Source organism: Salarias fasciatus, chromosome 4 (assembly GCF_902148845.1).
Source record: "Salarias fasciatus chromosome 4, fSalaFa1.1, whole genome shotgun sequence".
NCBI classification, from domain to species: Eukaryota; Metazoa; Chordata; class Actinopteri; order Blenniiformes; family Blenniidae; genus Salarias; species Salarias fasciatus.
Genome location: NC_043748.1, coordinates 16,230,780 through 16,246,134, shown reverse-complemented (window position 1 = coordinate 16,246,134; position 15,355 = coordinate 16,230,780). Strand labels below are relative to the sequence as shown.

General features: G+C 43.1%; 1 gene segment (V, D, J or C); it reads right to left on the bottom strand.

Moving 5' to 3' along the window:
- The window catches only part of LOC115387513 (Ig mu chain C region membrane-bound form-like), a 74,349-nt gene extending 59,414 nt beyond the window's left edge, over positions 1–14,935 (bottom strand). Inside the window, exon 1 of the C gene segment in view lies at positions 14,850–14,935.
- Positions 14,936–15,355: the final 420 nt, after the last annotated feature.

Genomic DNA, 15,355 nt, shown 5'->3' with positions numbered 1-15,355 from the left:
TTCCAACAACACATACTAAACTAAACTAAAGTGCTTTAAATGTTAAAAACTGAGCCCTCCCTCCGCTGACAGACACAAGCAACTTTTCATCAGCACTTCCCCACCTGACCCCTTCATTTTGATCAAAAATAGGAAGAGATACTTTAATCATAAACTGACCTGGAACAACAAGACAGATTCAGTGAACAGGAACAGTCCATTCTGCTCTATTTCTAAAGCAACTGAGGTTTATCAGTGTCTGCAGGAGTTTACTCAAGTTAATCTTTGGCACTGTGACTTCATCTGCTGACAGACACGGACAGAGGGAGGCAAAAAAGATGAGCTCTGTCCTGAAGACCCCTCTGGTGTCAATTGGGGAGGTGATACTGACGAGGATCTTCGCCAAGCTAAGATCCATCTGTCACTCCCTGCAAAACACCTGAGGAGCTTGTTTAGCCTAAAATATCAATGAAGAATGCTGCCAGAACACGAGAACAGCAACATCTACATGGATGTTTACTGTGGATCCTGCCTCAGGTATGAGTGTGATGCAGGACAACTAGCAAAATGTGGACTCACTGACTCACCTGTGTTCAGGGTAAAACGATCTTCAGTATACAGCCATGTGACTGACGTAGAAGATTAAGTATTTTAAGATGAACTTTTGAGATGTGTGTGAAACTGATGCTTCAAGAAGAAATGCAGTGATTACCTTGTGCCATCGGGCAGATCTTGGTCCAGCAGGTGATGGTACCCTCTTGGGTATACTGACCAATGACAGTCTCCAGGAGGTAGAGTGGCACACCACACAGCACAGCAAAGACACAGTAAGGGACCAGGAAAACCCCTGTGCACACACACACTTCTATAAGGGTTGATCAACTGTTCCAAAAATAATTTAATACATCAGTCACGTCATCAACTAATCAGTAAATGGTGATTTTATTATTTTTTTCTTTGTTGTTGTTGTTGTTGTTGAATTTGTTCACTTTGAAACACATCCGGTATACTTGCAGATAACAGTTTATTATCAGGTTTTGCAGATCAAAAAATTAAATGTTATGTGATATGCTGTTGACTTGTAGTTTAATTGGCTGGATGGATGGATTTGAGTTCTTAATACATGAACCATGTTTGTCATTATGTCTTAATGTACACATGAAAATATGTATTAAAATGAATGATTTACATGTCTGAAATATAAATGATCATCATGAGGTATAGGGCTGAACGATATATCGTTATCATATCGATATCGCGATATGAACATTCAGGACATTAGTTTCTCATAATCAATGATATCGAGATTTCCCCTGCTTGCCCTGCATGTAAGCTTGCCCATGCACAGGTAAGGCCAGCCAACCACAAACCTCATTTACTGGTTGACAGCTGATGGCATAGGGCGGTTGCAGAATCTGCACAAACGAGTTTGGTGGTAGTGGCAGTGAGTTCTCATAAATAAAACTGCATTATTTTTTTTATTTATTTATTTTTTTTTACATCCTTTTGTATTGTGTTTTTATTTTTCTGAAAAATGCTTAACTTTCACTGAATGCATTTTAAAGCAGAACTTTGCAACTTTTTTACCTCAATAAATGTGTTTCACAATCCCTGTAGGGGTAAACAAAGACTTGTCATGGTCTCCACTCCCCCCAGGGTCTGTGTCCTGAAAACAGCGCTTGCAATTTCAGAGGAGCGGACCCGACTACATCTCGCGAGAACAAACCTGCTTTACGGCACTCATACGGGATTACAAGTATAAAAGCTGTTGGAGTGCGATATCTGTCATTGTGTTGCAATAGACGATCTTTGCATGATGTGTTGATTGGTTCTAATTTCCGTTTGGTAACTGAAAAATAAAGAGGAGTGGCACCTCCTCTCGTAGAAGTGAGCGCGAGTGAGTTCGCTGCACTGAGCTGAAAGCGGTAGCTCTCTGAGTGTGTTTGTTTTCCAATAAGTTGTAGTGTGCGAAGCAGACATGTCGACGACAGAGGGAGCAACCGGAAGAAGTTTCCGGGCAGCGCGAGGAACTGCCGCTGCAGAAGATTTAACAAAAGCGCGTAAAACAAACATGAAACCCTTGCTAGCGTTAGCAACGCCACCCTGAGTGCTCATGGATGGTAAAACCAAGGAGACCCCCACAGGAGACCAGTAGGGGGAGCGCTAAAGCAAATCTTGCATAGTGCTGCTTTAATATATCGCATCGATATCGAGATATCTGGCATTATATCGAGATATGAAATTTTGCTCATATCGTTCAGCCCTAATGAGGTATGATAAAATGCTTCACCTTACCCCCTCCATTCTTAAAGCACAGGAAAGGGAATCTCCACACATTGCCCAGGCCCACTACATTTCATGCTGATGCCAGGATATATTCCCTTTTCTTGGCCCAGTGTTCCCTGTTTTCCAGGAGGATCTCCATTCTTGGCTTCACTCTTCAGTTTTCTCATTAGTCAAGCAGGTTCACATTCCAGTGGGCGTGGTAGTTATCCTTCAACTGCCTGCTGTGTTGGATGAACATCATCAGAATGTGAACCAGCAATGATAAACAGTCCCTCTTCGATCAAGGTCAACTGAATTAGAGCATTTTTTTTTTCGAATCATACATTGGTATGTTTGTTTTATATTTTAGTGGAGGCATTTGCTCAAAACACACAATGTCAGGGTCACAGAACAAATGGAGATCTGGAATGAATGAAAATTGTACTTTAGCTGTGATTGAATCTTCGTGTTCAGCACTAATAATAAAAATAATAATATTAAAAAAAATAATAATAATAGTTGCAAGTTAGTGCTGTTGCAACTTGAAAGCAACCTGACACTTAGTATTTCATTGCAGCTACTGGAAGCTGCTTTCTGCCTGACATGAAGTATAAATGTGAAAATCAGTGAATGTGTTTGGCTCTGCTGCAGGATTTAGTAGACATCAGTGAGCTCCCTGAGGTGATTAGCAGTCTTGTTGTAGCTCCAGGAATGTCAATGTTTTTTCATGTTTAACAAATATCATCACATCCTTTGAAAATACACAACTAACCACCTTATTTACCTGTTAGACCTGCTGAAATATTACCCTGCACACCTGAACATACAATGAGATCTCCCACAAACAGCTTTTCAGTTTAGCTCCACTCGTGAGATTTTCACTCACTAGATATTGATCATGACAACTCCATTTACATATCTAAGCAATAAGTTACCAATAAAGCTTAAAGTAATGAGAAACTGATTGTAACAAAAATCAAACTATACTCACTTGCTTTTTGCCTTTAACTCTCTGAAATTATTAAATAAAAGCATTTTTCACCACTGGACTGGCCACCTGGCTTCCCTGTGGGCTGATGGTGATTGAAGGCAAGTTTTAGTTTTTGTTTTTTATATTTTTAACTGAGCTCTTAGCATTTGCAATGGCACAATGGTATGAGTTATGATACCTATTGGTTCAGAAAACGGGTAGATTGGCCCATTAGACATGATTGATTCTGAGCTGGATCAGCCAAAGGCGATGCCCCTCCCTCTTGGACCACAGCTGTTATCAATTAATCAATCAATCACACACAGATGGTGGAGGTGGCAGCAGCGGTGGAGGGGAAGGGGAGGCAGAAGGAGAAGAGACCCTCAGGTAGGAAGTGATGAAGTGAATCTACCTGGCTCAGATAGAAATTAAGTTTGGGGGAAGTTTATTTTCTTCATGCTGTAAAGTAGCTGTGCATGCTAGCTAGCTAGTTAGCATGATGGGCTTTCTCTACTGCTGGGTGGTTTCGCTGAAGTTATATCAGTGATAATGATCTTAGTCTGGGGGCAGAGGGTGCGGCTGTCCCGGTGTCGTGGGGCACAACAGGCTGCCCGAAGGTGGGGCCCACCCCGAGACTAATGCCGGAAAAACACAACAAAAAAAACAAAGAAACAAACAAAACAACAACAACCTGAAACCAGCTCCAGCCGCCTAAAATTAATATCTCTTGCATGCATGAACAAGGCCAGACTCTCAAACCTCATTTTGAAGAGGGATATTGTCATTGATAAGAACCAGGTAGCTGAAAGGTTTGCGAGGATGAAGGAGATGAAGATGGTGCCAGGAGATATGAGGCCACATTAATGTGTATAGTTCTGGAATATGTTCGAGATTGGCACGTTCAAACAGTTGGACTTTTTTTTTTTTATTATTATTTTGGACATTTTGGACTCTGGATATTTCTTATTGTCTGCTGTGGATTTTTTTCTTTCGATGGTTTGGACACATTTTCGTTGGCACTTTTCCTGGATCGGATTCACCTTCCCATCACTGGACGAAAATATCATCAGTAAGTCGTTCTGTATTCTCTATTTGTGATGACACAGACTAGGATTGCCATAGATGCTGGCTGTCTGGTGTTGTTTTCATAGCTGTCTGTGTTGTGGATCGCCGCGTCTGCTTGGTTATTGCATTAACACAGGTCACACACAGTGCTTGTTCACTTGTATGTTGTCCTGTCTGGGTTGATCATGTGTGATTTGATGCAGGTTATTAAGACTGTATGGTATCCATCATTGCTTAATTGAGCTTCTAGCCATCGTTTCCCACCCTGTTGGTTTAGTCTGCTTGATTTTTCAAACTTAATCCGAGCAATTAAACAGTAAAGTCCATGGCGCTGACCATGGTGCTGAACTGGCCAATCGGCAGTTGTGATGCTGGATTTTCAGCAGGTCGAAGTTTTAATGAGAAAGTCATGGCGCTCCTTCTTTCACTCCCTCTTCTCCTCACTGGATGATCACTCAGATCACACATTGATTATAGGAGGGGATTTCAACATGGTTTCTGACCTACAATTGGACCGACTGAGTACCACAGGAAGTCAACGACTCTGGCAATCCTCAGAAACTGTGAAACAGTACATGAAGGATTTTGGTCTTTGCGATGCCTGGCGCTCTCACCACCCCACTGCAAGAGAATACACATTCTTCTCTTCAGTTCACCATTCCTACTCTAGATTAGATTATTTCTTAACTAGCAGCACACTGATGAATGACATCTCAGAAATCAAAATTCATCCCATCGTCATAAGTGATCATGCACCAGTTTCATTTACTCTCAGAAATAAGACGAATAAACCACCAACTAGAAACTGGAGATTTAATACATCATTACTTAAAGATCCAGAGTTTATTAGCAATCTAACAAGAGAATGGTCTATATATTTAGAAAATAACGACTTGCCAGATACTTCAGCATGTGTTCTTTGGGAGGCAGGGAAAGCGGTGATGAGGGGAAAAATAATTTCCTTCTCCTCACACAAGAAAAAGAAAGAAGCTTCAAGAACTTTAGAATTGGAATTAAGAATTAAATCGCTGGAGGAGGCTTATCATGTCTCCCCACAAGAGAACATACTGAAGGATATAAGGAATGCTAAACTTGAACTGAATGAAATTGTAGATTAAAAAAACTCAATTCCTGATCCAACGACTCCGTTTAGAGAACTTTGAGCATAGTAATAAATCTGGAAGATTCCTGGCGAATCAGTTAAAAACAAACAAGGAGAAAAACACGATTTCAGCTGTTAAAGACTCAGAAGGAAACATCAGCCATGACCCAGACAAGATCAATAATATCTTTAGAGATTTCTATCAAGGATTATACCGATCACAAATAGACACAACAGATGAGGAAATTAATACTTTTTTTAATGATATTAACCTTCCAAAATTGAAAGATGAAAATAGAATAGTGTTGGATTCTCCTCTTTCAGTGGATGAACTCCATAAATCTCTGCAGGACATGCCCAATAATAAAGCTCCAGGTCCAGATGGCTATCCAGCAGAATTCTATAAAGAATTCTGGACCATGTTGGCTCCCACTTTTCATAAAATGGTAATGGAAATAAAAAATAAACGAACAGTACCCTCAAATATGAACTTAGCCAAAATAACTTTAATACTTAAACCAGGGAAAGACCCCACACTTCCGTCCAGTTATCGTCCTATTTCATTAATAAATGTAGATCTCAAAATAATCAGCAAAGCCCTATCCAGAAGAATAGAAAAGATAACCCCTCTCATAATACATCCTGACCAAACAGCGTTCATTAAAGGTAGACATTCATCCACTAACATGCACAGATTAATTAATATAATAGATTACTCTACAATACATAATCTAGAATCCATAATTATCTCTTTAGATGCTGAAAAAGCTTTTGATCGAATAAATTGGAAATTTCTGTTTGGAATATTAACCAAATTTGGGTTTGGAACATCTTTCATAGATTGGATTAAAATCTTATATAACAACCCAGCTGCATGTGTAAAGACTAACGAGCAGACTTCTCCAAGCTTCTGTTTGCAGCGAGGAACCAGACAGGGCTGTCCACTCTCTCCCTCACTGTTTGCCATCTTTATCGAACCTCTGGCAGCTGCTATAAGACAAAATAAAGACATCAGAGGGATCCTGGCTAACAATAAGATAGAACATAAAATAAGTCTTTATGCAGATGATGTATTGCTTTTCCTGCAGAACTCTCCATCTTCTATCTCCCAGACAATCGCACTTATTGACAAATTTTCACTAATATCTGACTATTCTATCAACTGGTCTAAGACTACAGCCATGCCTATAAACTGTGATTTACAAAGTATACCCAATGCTACAATCCAGTCTGGAAACATTAGATATTTAGGCATAAACATTTCTCCAAGGATATCAGAACTTTTAAAACTAAATTACGTTCCGTTACTGAAATCAACAGAGGATGACCTCTTACGGTGGAGACGCTTACCTATATCTCTTATGGGGAGGGTTGCCACCATTAAAATGATGACTTTACCTAAGGTTAACTATTTATTTTCAATGATACCAACCAAACCATCGTCTGGCTGGTTCAAATCACTGGACTCATACATATCTAAATTTCTCTGGAAAAATAAACCATCACGTATCAGTTTAAAGACGCTACAACAGACTAAAGACAGAGGTGGACTAGATTTGCCTAACTTCAGTAATTACTTCATAGCCAGCAAGCTGCAATATATCTCCAAATGGCTTAAACCTAACAATTTAGATGAGCCATGGCTGGATGTAGAGCACGCATTATGTGAGGATCTAGTCATCTCTGACCTGCCATTCATCAGTCCCACCATCAAATCCCATCGGTGTTTTGAAAGTGTCAACATCAGTGCTTCTTTAATGGCTTGGTGGGACTTTCTAAAGCTAACCAAATCTTCTCTGATCCCGTGTAAACTCACACCCATCTGGAACAACCCGGACATCCTGCAAAACAAAAAGATGATAAACTTCACTCAGTGGAGAAATAAAGGAATCAGCCAGCTTGAACATATCATTGAAAACGGCAACTTTCTATCATTCAATACTCTCATCTCACAATATGGAATCAGCAGCACAGCATTTTTAGAATATCATCAACTTAAATCTATTATAGGTAAAAAGTATACCTTTAATCAATTGCAGGGACAGCTACCTCTCGGGGTCGAAGAATTCTTAAACCTCAGTTCCCCAAAGTTGCTATCAAAGATATATAAAATATTATCAAAGGTAGAAGATGAAATCTTCCTTCCGACCTTAAAATGGGAGGCTGACTTATCTAACAACTTTGACCAAAATGCGTGGTCACAAATATGTTTAAATACTTTCAAAATGACAAAGAATTCAAATATACAACTAATACAATTCAAAATTCTGCATAGAATTCATTACACAGGACGAAGGATGTTCCAGATGGGTCTATCACAATCTGATATCTGTTCACATTGCAATGATAACATGACTGACAACTACCTCCATGCCTTGTGGTCCTGCACACCAGAGCAGAGGTTCTGGCTTCAGGTGTGTGAAGACCTGTCAACATGGTTCACATGCAATATCCCTGCAACTCCCACACTGTGCCTTTTAGGTGATCTGGGGGCTGTCTTCGTGTTTGGTTTGGATTGGGGGTGGGGGGGCCGCTGGTTGTTGGGGCTGTCTGGCGGCGGTGGGGCGGGGGCCCCGGGGGGCCGGGGTCGGCGGGTGCCGGTTCATGTCCGGGCGGCCGGGGTGTCCTGGGGCGGGTGTGGCTGGGGGCCCTGGGCCCTGGTGCCTGGGGGCTCTCTCCTTCCGTGAGGGTGAGGGGGTCGACCTGGCTGGGGGGGCCGGTCGGCTCTGGCGTGCTGCCGCGGCCTGGGTCGGTGCACGCCCTGGTGTCTGGTTGCTGCCCCGGAATTCAGGGCATCGGGGTGGGTGGTTGTGGTGGTGGGGGACAGGGGGGTGGGGGATGGCGGGGGACGGGGCGGGGTGGATGGGGGGGTAGATAGGGGGGTGGTGGGCTGTGGGGGTTAGGGGGTTGGGGAAGGGGCGTGTACGTGTATATGTATATGTGTGTGGGTGTGTATGTGTGAGTATGTATATATGTTTTTGTATTTATGTAGGTGTATGTGAGTGTGTGGGTGTGTATCTGGATATGTATGTGTATGTGTGTGACTATGTATGTGTAAGTGTGTATGTGTGTGTGGGTATGTATCTGTGAGCGGGGTATGTATGTGTGTGTGGGTGTGTATCTGTAAGTATGTATGTATGTCTGTACGTGTGGGTGTATATGTGTGGGCGATTGGAGCTATGTATGAGAGAGTGCGGTGTCCTGTGGGGGGTGGCCCCGGTGGGCCTGGGGGCGGTGGGCCCTGGGTCTGGGTCCTTCTGCTGCCCCCTGTCTGTCCTCACCTTCACTCCTCCTGATGCATGATGGGTGTGTGCTTCTTGGGTCGGTGGCTCTCTGGCCATGGTCGCTGTCCGCCCTGGTCCTGGGGGTGGGGGGTGGGGGGTGGGTGGCGCTCCTGGCCCTGTCCTTCATCGGGGGGCTCCTGGGTGACGGGGGTGCTGCGGCATCCCCGGACCCCCCTCTCCCCCCGCTTTCATGCACACACACGTAGGGCTTTGGGAGGCGGGCTTATCAAGTTGGGTGTGGTGGAGGGGGCCATCTAAGTGGCCCCAATCACTGCACGCTTCGGTGGCTCGCCTCTCAGTCTTAATTGCACTTAGTCATCTAACATGACCAAATACATACAAACACACACGTCGGGGGGTCTTGGCGCACTGTGTCGGGGGTGATGCCCTGGATCTCGGGGTGCGTGGCCGGAGCGCTGGGGGGTGTACTGGCCCGGGGTGGGTAGCCGCCCGTGTGGGCTGGTTCTCCCGGATGGGTCATGGCCCTCCGCCTGGGTGGGGGGTTGGCTCCTGGGCTCTTTGGCCTTGGGCTCTCGGCCCTGCCCGCCCCGGGCGCCCGGCGCCTGGGGTGGACCGGCTCCTGCCGGTCGTGGCTCCGCGGGGCCCGGCCGGGGCTTTCCTCTGCCCCGTTTCTGGACCGGAGCGTGGGCGTCTGCCTGGGGGGGCGGCTTGGATCCGGGCTCTGTGATGACCGCCGGCTGTCTGGGCTCTGAGGGCCTCTCTGGCCTGCTTCTGGCCTTCTCAGAGGTCAGAGGTCATATATGCATGATCCCTATCACCATCACTGTCACCATCATATTCACATGATCACGTTGATCTTTAATCACTCTTCACATACTGGGTTACCTTGTCTTCTTGTGGTGGTTAGAATAATGGTGATCTGTAGCAGACCTCTCTTGATGCACGCCCCGAGTTTACTACTAGTTACGACTAGCTATATTCAAAAAAAAAAAAAAAAAAAAAAGGGTTTGTGGTGTCCTTGCATTTCCTTCCTCCCCTACACCTCCTTTTATTTTGTGGCCTGGTCTGTTCACTAATATGGTTCGAAAAAAAAAAAAAAAAAAAAAAATGTATGTATGGTTCTGTAATTTGCTGTGTTGGTTGTCGGCTCTGTTTTGGTGTTGTCTAGATTGGGGGTTTGGGATTGTTCTAGGTTGCGTGTGGTGCGTCGACAACACTGTTTTGTATTGTGACTTTGTACATAGGTTGTGTGCCCCCCCCCCCCCCCCCCCGTTCTCCCTCTCTTTATCTTTCTCTCTTTCTGTCCCTGCTCTCTGAGCGTTTCCGTCCCGGTCCTGTCCGGCAGCCATGCCGGATGCCAGCTTTAAAGCGAACCCCGATTAAAATGTCTATTAGCTCTACAAATGTTGTCGCTGATGTCTACACTTAAAATACGTTGTTAGAAAAGTATAAACATAATGCATAAGTTATAAAATGCCACTCGTTTATAGGATTATTGCTTACATGGTGGCGGCCATGTTTTGGCCGCGCAATACATTCTGGGAGTGATGACGTCAGGTAGTTGTCCGTTCACCGAGCAAAGCCACAAATTACTCACAAAGTACTTCTCTCGTCAGCTACAACTGAACAAAATGCCACATTGCGTCACTTTTGGATGTAATTTTGAAAACAAGGGAATTAAAAGAAGTGTGGTGAGCATCCACAGCTTTCCTAAGGAGAGAAAATTAAGAAAAGAGTGGGAAGATGCCTGTGGGAGAGTTCAGCTCCCCATACCTGTGCTCAGAAATCACATTAACTGCATAAAATAATAATATTCTAACATTAATTCACAGAACAACTGTTACTAATTTCAGATTGTTTAATACAATTAAAGGTTAAAAAAATAAGTCATTTAAAAGAGCCGCAGATCTGCTGACGCAGTGAATCAAACCCGCCTCTGACAGAAAGTTGTTGCATCTGAGATTATTCATGAAGAGAGTAAGCAAAGGGCGAATCAAACATGTCTAAAAGACAGTTAAATTTACTGTCATTTTTTAAAAAGAAGGAAGGGGAACGCGATGATGACTCAAAACGAGTCTGAATAACACCAGCAAGTGACGCTCAGCTGAAACAGGGAGGAGGAGGAGAATCCGGACATGGCCGTGATGTGGAGTGTTTTGGACTGTTAAATATGGTAAGAACACTGTCTGTTATTAGGGCGCCGTGCCAGATTTTAAATGATAACACAAGATTTGTGTGTGCTCTCCCGGCCGTGTGCGTGGCCGCTCTCCGGTATGTTATATATTTGCTCCCGCTCCGCAAACCGAAGTATGACCGCACCTACCCCCCCCCGCCCGCTCCTCAGATAAAACGCGTCTCCACACGACGCTCCCGGGCTGAATTTCAGCCCCACCCCGGCCCTGCTGGCCGGGGCCCACAAGACGTCCGGGTTTATGCAGACAGCCTGAAAGTTTGGATGCGCTGTGATACAGGGGAGATCTATGGTAAAGTAGAGAGAGCAACCATCTCCGTTTGTCATTTTTGTGTTAATTATGTTAATCGTGACGATATAAAGTAAATAAGTACCATGAACAGCGACAGAAAGAAAATTGAGCTCTTTGCAGCAGACGCTCTCTCTCGGTCGCCACTGAGAGGCAGCATCCACAAAGGCACCAGCGGCTGTGACCGACTCTCTCTTCCTCTTGATAGCTACCATTTGTATCGTCATCTCCTCTGTTACTTTCATTTTCGTCCTCGCTCTGTATTTGGTTTCGTGTTGGTTCGAATTGAAAGGGTTGAACACTCATGCTTATAAAGCTGTGAACAGATCACTCCTAAAAACACTGCTGAGAGGTGAAACAACTTTGTGACGTCACTACCCAGAATGCTTTGCAACGTGCACAACAATGGCGGCCTCTGTGCGAAATAAACTTTGTTAAAATATAGTTAACTGAATATATATATTTTTTTAAATTATTCATAGATATGTTACTGACAGCAAGCTGAACCACATAGAGCAAATTTATCATTATAGTCGGGGTTCCTTTTAAATAAAGGCAGCAGCAGGAGGAGACAGTTTCGTCCTGCTGCTAACATTAAAATCTGTTCGGATAGTAAAAGGATACAATCATACAATGTTGCATGCCCCAGCTGCCGAACAGGACAAGGGAAAAAAAATAAATAAATATGGTCCTACCCGGAACGTTCCGCCGTAAACACGCTTTCTCTCATTAGAGTAGGAACCGAAATTTAATTAAATATAAATATCACCATATCACCAAGTGTCTGCAGACGTTCTGCCATAAATAAGCTTTCTCTCAGTCGAGGTAGAACCGAAATTTAATTAAATATAAATAATCACCGAGTGGCGGAACTAACCGTCTGTAGACGTTCCGGGTAGGACCACATTAAGTGGTGCACACAAACGTGGAGAGAGAAAAAAACGCTCCAAAAAGTATGTAAAAAGAGCAAAAACAAACGGCTTACAATGTGAAGCAGCCAGTGAGGTGTGTATATTTCCTTTTTCTTGGTGTTTTATTGATCATTCCAGTGGTGGTAGTGTGGAGCTCTGCAGCTGGGTGCTGGGTGGCTGTGGTCTCATGTCCAGGCTTGGGTGGATATTTCGGTTGTAATGTCGGTTTCATGTGTATATTTGAAGGTTTAAAGATATTTGTGTTTTGTGCAATGTGTATATTTGTTTATTGTGTAAGTTTCTGTTTATTAATATGTATATTTGCATGTTTCCAGCTCTCACGTTTGGGGTTTGGGTGTTAAAGTGAATAAACCCTGAGCATTAAGAAGGAACAGTTGTGCTGTCCTCGTTTCCATCATGCCGAGGGAGGTACAAGTCTGGACGTGGACAACGTGACAACACCTGGCGACGGCGGCCCTTGGTATTCGAGATGATGGAGATCAAGGGTTCCTGTAGACCAGACGGGTCTGCAGAAAACACATGATGATGTGAATTCACAAGAGTGGAGCAGTGTGCTTATAAATGTTGATTTATAGTGATTGTTTATCAATGTTTTTTGTATTTTGTTTTTTGCAAAAGAAATCTGTTCTGTTTCTTAAAAAAAAAGGTGCCTGACTGCTAAAAATGTGCACTGTTTTGTAAATTGTTTTATAAGAAGTTGAACTCCATTTGATTAAAATGTTTATCTTTGGCAGCTCTCTTGTTTTTGCATGTCTGTCACAGTGAGGTGTTTGGAGTGAGGAAGTGTAATAATAATGCGTTCATCTTAATGTAATGTGATGGCTGGTGATGGTGGTTTTGATGGAAACTCTGATCTCCTGACAGATACAGTGTGCTGTTCAGAGACTGTATCACATAACACTGATGGGGGTTTGCTGCATTTTTGGTGCAAGTGTGTGGGGTAATGTGAAAGTTACCGAGTAACAGGCTAAATACTGAGTAATTACCACGTAATAACATGGAAACAGATCTCACTTCCTTTTACAGTACAAATCCACTTTAATAACTATGTAATTTCCAGGTAAATATTTTTCTATTTACTGGGTAATAAATGAGTAATTACCATGTAATAACATGGAAACAGACCTCACTTCCTTTTACAGTACAAATCCACTTTAATAACTATGTAATTTCGAGGTAAGTATTTTTGCAGTTCCTGGGTAACGAATAAGTAGTTACCAGGTAATAGTGTGGAAACAGGCCTCACTTCCTTTTGCAGTAGTCTACAGTTCAACCGTAATTACCAGGTAAATGTTGTAGTTACTGGGAAGTTACCAGGTAAGTAGTAAAAAACACTTGACTACAAGGGAAATACATAGCGTACACACCTAGCATTACCTAGTAATACCTAGTAAAAAGTCTGCATTTCCCAATGATTACATGGTAATTACTTAGCAATTACTTAGTAAGTACTTGGCAATTACCGACATAGTTGCTATATACATTATAATTGCCCAGTAATTAATACTTAATACCAGGTAGTTACTTGGTATTTGCCTGGAATTGGCTTGGTAATTACTCTAAAAGTACTAGGTAATTAGCAACATAGTTACCCTGTAATTACATGGTAATTTTACAGTAACTTCTCCTTATTACATGGTACTTACCTTGCAATTACCACGTTAATACATGGTAATTACCGTACTGTAAAAGGAAGCGTTACCAAAAGTTTTTTCGACAAAACAAATCGTGTAAGGTGAGTTGACACGATGAACCTTCCCTGAACTGACTGGGAGTAATATGACTAGGCTTCCCCTCCTCATGTCTGATTGCTGTTCCCTGCCCTGATGTCGTTCACCTGAGCCTGATTAGTCATTGCCTTCACCTGGTGCTCTGGGCTGATGAGGGGATCTCTGCCTGTGTTCAGGTTGTTGATTGTCTTGTCTTCATGCTATGTTTGCTTGTCTTCTGTTTGATGTCTGTGTCCCGCTTAGGTTCGTGTTCCAGCTCCTCTGCTGAAGCAACTCAGAGTCCTGGATTTAATGCAGAGGTGTCCAAAGTCGGTCCTGGAGGGCCGCAGTCCTGCATGTTTTCCATGTTCTCCCTGCTTCAACACAGCTGATTGCAATGAGGCTCGTTATCTGGCTTTCTGCTGGACTTGGCCATGAATCATCATGAGATTCAGGTGTGTTGAAGGAGGGAGACATGGAAAACATGCAGGACTGCGGCCCTCCAGGACCGACTTTGGACACCCCTGATTGAATGCATCAGTCCATGGTGGACCTTTTTTGTTTTTGTGTACTTATTGAATTTCGTGGATCTTGTTTTTTCTGAATGGACTATATGAATATGAGTTATTCAGTCTACTCCGTCAGTGCCTGCCATCTTGGGTCCTCCTCCATGTACCACCCCACCCTAAATGTGACACAGTCCACCGTACATTACATACCAACAGATATGCATGTTTGTGTGTCCGTAAGTGTGTGAAATTTTAGTTTTGATTGTGATTGATTAACACATTTTTCTTTCAGTCAGGTGTTCAATCAAAAAAGGATTTTTTTTGACAATTTATTTCAGTTTAACTCCATTTCCAATCACATTAGGAAAGAGTCATTTATCCGTGAGCATGTTTGCTTTTGTGAGAAGTATTAGCCCAGTACCAAGACACAATGTTTTAAGCTGTCTGAATTCATTTTGAGACACATTTGGAAAGTATTTTGAAGAAAAAAAAAGAATCTGAAGTAAAAAATAGCCTTTAAAAAACAGTCTCGAAAACCTGAGAACAGACTACTGTGGGAATTTGTACAGCTGTAACACGAAGCTCATACACTGTGTCTCCGGCACAGTAATAAACAGCAGAATCTTCCATTTTTAGACTGGTTATCTGCAGAAGCAGCTGATTTCTGCTGTCGTCTCTGGAGATGGTGAAGCGGCCCCGGACTGACTCAGAGTAATATTTGCTACTGCCGCTGGTGTGCATGGCAATCCACTCCAGTCCTTTCCCAGGAGCCTGTCTGATCCAGGCCATCCAGTAGCTGCTCAGTGTGATTCCAGAGCCTGTACAGGTCAATGTGTGGGACTCTCCTGGCTTTTTGACCACAGGATCAGACTCAGTCAGAGTCTGACTACGAGCTCCTGTCAATACAAAACACACAGTTTCACTTGCTGTCAGTAACAATATATTGAAATAGAAAACCAACATAAGGTTTGTGAAATGCTTCACCTGCCCAGCAGAGAGTGAAAAGCAGTAGTCTGAAGCTGCTGGAGGCCATCGTGTTAAACTGCCTGTTTACTGCTGTCTGTCATTCTCTGAGCAGCCAGTAAGTAGAGGTGGAAGA